This window comes from Panthera onca, chromosome A1 (assembly GCF_046562875.1).
Source record: "Panthera onca isolate mPanOnc1 chromosome A1, mPanOnc1 haplotype 2, whole genome shotgun sequence".
Classification (NCBI taxonomy): Eukaryota; Metazoa; Chordata; class Mammalia; order Carnivora; family Felidae; genus Panthera; species Panthera onca.
Genome location: NC_138339.1, coordinates 110881815 through 110888887, shown reverse-complemented (window position 1 = coordinate 110888887; position 7073 = coordinate 110881815). Strand labels below are relative to the sequence as shown.

General features: G+C 35.1%; 1 long non-coding RNA gene across 1 annotated transcript; it reads right to left on the bottom strand.

The window, feature by feature from the left end:
* Positions 1 to 211: 211 nt before the first annotated feature.
* Positions 212 to 6634, bottom strand: LOC132680179 (uncharacterized). Its single transcript, XR_009610565.2, has 3 exons — positions 5995 to 6634; positions 2771 to 2841; positions 212 to 1463 (listed from the first exon to the last, which is right to left on the bottom strand). It is a non-coding gene; the product is annotated as an uncharacterized LOC132680179 (long non-coding RNA).
* Between the last annotated feature and the right edge of the window lie 439 nt (positions 6635 to 7073).

The following is a 7073-nucleotide window of genomic DNA, read 5'->3' as shown; positions in this document are numbered from 1 at the left end:
GATGCATTAGCATTCACTTTAAACTTACCCTGACAGGCTTTCTTCTATTTTCATATAGAACTGAGTGTGCTAACATGTGTTTCACTCAAAACAAAAGCAGAAGAGCTCAAGAGACAGAAATAGGAAAATAAGCATAAAGCAATAAGGGGCGAAGTGTGGGAAAAGGTTTAAAAAAAAATCACGAAACACGAGAACCAGAAGAGACCTCACAACTCACCTAATGCAAATTTTGTCATCTCTGCCCATATTATTTTTTTGGCCAACACTGGCATTTGGCATTTTGTTTTTATTTCAAATACTTTGGCGTAGGACTTGAATGTTCCATCTTCTACTGGCCCTTCTACTACTCGCAACCTCTACTATCTTCCTGTCCCCAGAAGACATTGGAGTTTGTGACCTCTGAAATCCAATCCCTTCAGTTTACTGAGGAAACCAAAGCCCAGAGAGGCTGTGATTCACTCAAGTTAGCGTGACTCACTAACCAAGATTGGTGCTACAAATTCTAGTGGGAAGGACCTTTCGGTAACAATTCAGATGGAAAGAAGGGACTAAGAGTCTTGCCTTAAGGTTGACATTTGCACAGCAAATATACCATTCCCTTAGTTCTGTTTCTTTCAGGTGCGGGAGATGAAAGTCTCCCCAAGCTATGCCCTGGTACCACTACCACTGCTCACAGTGTTCTCTCCACTCGCCTGTATATCTCTGGTAAAGTCACTTAATCTTCTCAGTGACCTCTAAGGTGTTTTTCTGGGCTACGCTTGTTGGACTCCTTGCAGTAGGTTGGTGTCGTCAACTCCAAAAGCATCGTTTGCAAACACGTTTTATCTCAGATTCTACTTCTGCACTTATTATAAGGTGCTTGGTAAAGAGATGAAAAATGAGTCTGAGGAATAAGAGGTAACCAAGATTTATTCTAAGGAAAGAGAGCCGGCAGTTACTCCCACGTTGTAGAAAAGACAGGCGACTTGCACAAAATTATCCTACCTCTGTTGTTTTTTTTTTTTCTCAAACTCAATTTTGTAGACAATTTTTTTCACTTTAAAATCTAGTAATCTGACATTTAACCCAAATTATCCGCTGCTGCATTGAGATAACTGTTTATTCTCACCATGTAGATAGCCCACTTTTGGAGAGTGTTTAGCAAGCAATAGAGCCCTGTGAGGTTTTGGAGAAAAATATGGTGATACAGGAGTCAAAACAGTACCCATAGTTACTTATGTTACAATAAAGATTATCAGTTTTTAAGTTTCTTCTTTCCACAACTAATGGATTACAAATTATATAAAATATACATAACTTTTAAATAAAATCCCTAGCTTTTCCTTTATGGTACAATCATTACCAACACAAGACTGTTCCCACTGGGTCCATCTGTCCCAAGTCCTGGATGGTCAGGACTTGTGAAGAGTCTTCCTAAACCAGACACCTCCAACAGCTTTTAATAGATCAGTGAATTCCATTCTCTGTGAAGAGAAGAGTGAGGAACTTTCTGAAATCAAAGCCTTTATGGTCTTTAACCAATAATGGTGGTTAATCATACTTGGCATTTGGATGAGTAGAAAGTTCAAAGAAATTTACAAATGATGTCAGTGTATGTTTCAAATGTTAATTATTGCTTCAGATAATTATTAAGAGGTAAACAGTGAAAGCATTATTATCCAATCAGATTTTACCACCCTCTACATGCCATTTAGAAAAGTCTTAAATTTTTTTCTAAGTATCAGAAAGCTTTTTTTTTTTTAAATAAGATTGAATCTTTAAGACAAACTTGCATATGGGCAAAATCCCAGGTTTGATTAAAAAAAAAAAAAGGCAGAATCAGTAGACAAAAAGGCTCATTTCTGCTGTTATTGTCCTCTATGCCTCGTATTACGGTCTGTTTTAAGATCTCATGTGAAGAAACTTTCAGCCACATGATTCTAATCTTCAAAACATTGTTCGCATGGTATGACTTTGCTTTTTTTAATAACTGAGTCTAAAACACACCTGATTTTTTAAAAATATAAATACATACATATATATATATATATATATATATATATATATATATATATATATAAATAAACTGGAATCAAAGGCTCTTAAAATCACAGATTGCATTTTATCCTAACATAACTGTTTTTCACAGGAAATTGTTCTGCTACTTTAGTAAATTATCACTGAAATGTTTGTTGCAAAGAGTCTTCCAAAGGGCACAAGTTCTTAGTTGCAAACAGTGAGCAAAAGACCTCTTCATTCCCATGTCAGATAACCCTACACTGATTAAAAGTACTTCTATTTTAAATATCAATTATAGTTTCCTAGTTCTTATGAAAATAAAATAATCTTCAGTCCTCTGGTGTTTTCTTTGTTTTACTAGAATGCTCAAGACTACCTTGTTATTACTATGAGAGAGAGGCTGGCAGCTATAAGGAAAATTTGTGGAGGTTGGAAAAGGGGAGAACACCTTCTGTTATATGCTCTAGAAAAGTATCTGGAATCTGTTCTCGGTTTTGAAAGAAGAGACCCAACAGAGATATTATATAATGAATACACCCAGCCAAACACATATATTATTTTTTGCTTTGAGACAGGTATGTTTTATGGGAAATATAATTTATTCTAGGTCCTCAAATGAGGCAAACAATTCACTTAACAATTCTCCAAGATGGAATTTGCAAAAACTATAGTTTTTTAACTAAATCTTAGATTCACTGAATTATGAAACTTACAGAGCAACACAAACGTACACTGAACAAGCAACAACTTTCATTTTTTAATGGGCTAGTACCTTATTATCTCATTGTTGTTCCCATTTCATTTCCTCAAATGGAAAGTTGAAACACTGAGGTTATACCGACACTAAAACACACAAAAAATCCACGAGAAGTTACTCATTATATTCTTAAATTAGTGAATATACACTCCAGTTATCCCAGGGAGTATATTTCTTCTACAAAATTAACTAACAAATGCATTTTCAAGTTGATAAAAAGAAGCAAATTCTCTGTTTATTAATGCTGTACCAGATCCCAACTTACAAATTACTTGCGTACCCAGGAGCAAATATTTTCTTTAAGTCCTAATAATCATAGTTTGTTTTACAGTAATTTGTTCGCCTGGGAGACCCAACATGTAATGATTCAAGGTAGTATACTTTTTTGCAGGTTATGTTGTCTTAGGCAAGTAAATGCAAGTGCAAAATGATTCCAAATGCCACAAAATTAGAATTTCCAATGCTTCATTTTGAAGTAAACACTTCAAATTTGGGCCAATGCTATAATGATGGAGAGACATACAGTTGAATTGCCTCTTGCTACTCATTGTAGTAAATAATAATTATTTCGTAAATAAATATTTATTTAGTAACAATATTGGTTTTAGTAAATTACTCCAGGACTTTAATGTTTAATGTCCGTTTTTGTTCTTCAAGGCAAAAGGAAAGATGTTAAAGATTCAGCCACCCCATATAGTAAAGAGGCATTTTAATTGATTCCTTTCTCAATCATGCGAAAAGATTTTGTGCTCTTCTAAACATAGAAATATTCAGTTTCCTATTCTTATACATTAACAGTTCACAAATACTGGCTCTTTTTAAGTTACATTTCCTATAAAAATGTATAGAAACGCTCTTCTGGCTGTGGGAATCCAAACAGAGCTCCGGGAGGACACAAATGCTAAGTCATGACTGATACATCTGCTGCATTTGCTAGAGCCCAAATATGACTTCCCTGAAGGTAGATTCAGGAACACAATGATGTATGAGAAATGAGAATGAAGAATGGCTGAATTCCATTACATGGGATATACTCAATCTTGAAATGTGCCTTAGAACCCTCAAATTTTCTGTATGGAACACTCGTTTGATAAATTCCTGATTGCAGTCTCTCAGATCAATGATAATCCCTATGACATTTTCTACTCATCCTGCCTATCACAATACCTTAAAAGGCATACCTACAAAGCCAATACACGACTGCACCAGAGAGCTTCTACCAAACACTCTAGTTTCATCACTGTTGCAATTTTTTTTATAGGGATATGTAGGAAATTCAGTGAAAAATCTTTAGTAGATATTCATAGAAAGTGACCAGAAAAAGAGTGGAAATGAATTTGGCAAGGTAGGTTAGGGCACTGAAAACACTGCCAATAAAAAAGAAATTTGAGTTCTTAAGTTTTACAAAGCATAGGCCAAAAAAACGTCTTTATACAACGTCTGAGCTTATACACAAATATCAAACGGTGCTCATAAAAACCATGAAACAATGCTCAATGGGAGACAATAAGACATCGGAGTCAGGAGCCTGGACAATGCAGTCACAGCTGGTCGTGACCGCTTACTATGCTGTTCACAAGATGGGTGATCTTAGGGCAGTTACCCAACCTTACTGAGTCTTGTTTCCTGAGCTGTAAATTGGATATAAATTCGAAAGTAGCAAATACAAGAATTTAATAGTAGACTAAACATACCTGAAGAGAAATGTGCTGGAATGGAAGAAAGAGTAAAGAAATTATCCAGAATGCAGCACAGAAAGGCAAAAATATGGAAGGTACATGAGAGATTAAGAAACAGAGAATAGTATGAAAAGATCTAAAATATGTTTAAAGAATCAAAAGCAGAGGAGAGATTGTGAGAAAGGGAATATTTAAGAGAGTAAAAGACCTTGATCCTCTTATTTAAGAAGCCCCACAAATAACCAATCAGAATAATCACTGAAAGAGTACATTATATAAACCAGAAATGTCATTGTAAACTTCAGACCACCAAAGATAAAGAGAAAATCATAAACAGCAGCTGCCAAAACATGACACACTATCTATAAAGAGTGTCAACAGACTTCTCATCAGTAACAATGGAAGCCAGCTAACAAATGAATGACTACAAGGTACTGAGATACAAAAACCTTCAACCTAGAATTCTATAAGCAGCAGAAATATTTGTAAAGAATGAAGGCATTCTTTATACAGAATTGTACGCTTAATAATGATTATAATGGCAAGTTTTGATATAAGAAAAACATAAAACGTAAAATACTAAAAACCACTGAATTATATACTTTAAAAGGGTTAATTACATGATATGTGAGTTACATCTAATAAAGTTATTTATTTAAAAAAGGAATGAGGGCAAAATGAAAAAGACAAAAACCAGCAAATACTAAGTTCTGAAGAATGTACTCTAAGGAGAAATGTGGTAAAACATGGGTAAGTCTAATAAACAAATACTATATATAAAAACAATATAGTATGAGGTTTAAAAATTATAAAGTTAAAATATATCAGAAGAATAATACCTCATTTGGGAGGGTGTTGTTAGTGCTTTAAGGTCCCTGAACAGCCTCCGTGGAGGGTAAAAGGTATTTACTGACATTAAACTTTGATAAATTAGTATGTAAAATGTAATTTCCAGGGACCCAATAAGAAAATTAGAAACAGAATATTGAGTTTCAAATTAGAAGAAAACATGAAATTAGGTGTAAGATCCAAAAAAAGTCAAGAAAGTAGAGACATAGAGGCGTAAAACATCAATAAATGTTTATACCCAAATATAGAATTTTATTAAATATAATTTGTTACATAATTTTGACTAGAAACAAAAATTGTCAAGTTGGCATCTTAAAAAATAATCTATATGATGGTTATAAGGGACACAACTAAAATATAATATGGAAAGACTGCAAACAAGTACATTGCTAAAGATAAAGAGTGACAGTTTATAATAATTCTAAAAAATGAAGGAGGGAAGGAAGAAAGGAGGGACGGAGGGAGGGAGGGAGAAAAAGAGGGAAAACGAATTGGAAGGTGTATCGTATCTATCACTTCATAACAAATTACCCCCAGATTAAGTGACTGGAAAAGCCAAATATTTATTATCTCACAGTTTCTGTGGGTCTGGAATCCAGGCACAATGAAGCTGAGTCCTCTGGCTCAGGACCTCAGGCTTCAGTCAAAGCGTCAGCTAAGGCTGCCTTCACCTCAAGGTTTAAGAGAGAGTGTGCTTGCAGGATCACTCACGTGACTGCTGGCAGGCTTCAGAACAGCCACTTCCAAGATTGCTCACACAGCTGTTGGCAGGCCGCACGTCCTCGCTCACTAGAAGGCAGAGACAGGAGTTCCTGGCCTGAGGGGCCTCTCCAAAGAGCAGCTCCCACAGGTCATCTGGCTTTCCCCTCAGAGCAGGCCTGGGAAATAGAGAGGGAGGGCAAGCAAGATGAAAACTGGGTCTTTATGTACTCTAATCTCAAGAGATATCCTATCACTTCTGTCATATTCTATTTGTTACAAATGTGTCACTACACCCAACTTAACATTCAAGGAAAGATTACACAAATACCAACAGGCAGGGGTCACTGGGGACATTTTAAATGCCACAGACTGCAGAAATGAAAAACAAAAACTGTCATTGTTTGCTTATTATGTAGTGAATATGTAGGAAATTAAAAAAACACACTAGATGTTTAGAATTAATAGGAAAGACTAGGGGCACCTGGGTGGCTCAGTCAGTTGAGTCCAACTTCAGCTCAAATCGTGATCTCACGTTTCTTGAGTTCAAGCCTCACATCAGGCTCTGTGTTGACAGCTCAGAGCCTGGAACCTGCTTCAGATTTTGTGTCTCCCCCTCTCTCTATGCCTTCCTCTCTCTCTCAAAAATAAATAAACATTAAAAAAAACAGGAAAGCCTAGCAGGGAGTTTGTATACAAATATCAGTACACAAAAATCAGTTTTATACTATATATAAGCAAGAAGCTGAAAGTGGAAATTTTAAAAATAACCCCCTTCACAGTAGGATCAAACAAGAGGTATTTTTCAGTTAAATAATAACTAGTGAAGTTAGGGATGGATACTATTTACTTTTGCGTATACTTGAAATTTTTGATACTAACATATTTTTTAAAAGTATCAAATACCTAGGAACACATCTAACAAACGATTTGCAAACCTTTGCAGAGATTTTTTTTTCTCATTTATTCTAAATAAATGGAAAGATAAACTATGTTCATCCACTGGAAGACTTAATATTGTAAATATAGCAATTATCTCCAAATTGATTTATAAATTCAGTACAATCCAAATCAAAATCTCAGAGGTGTGT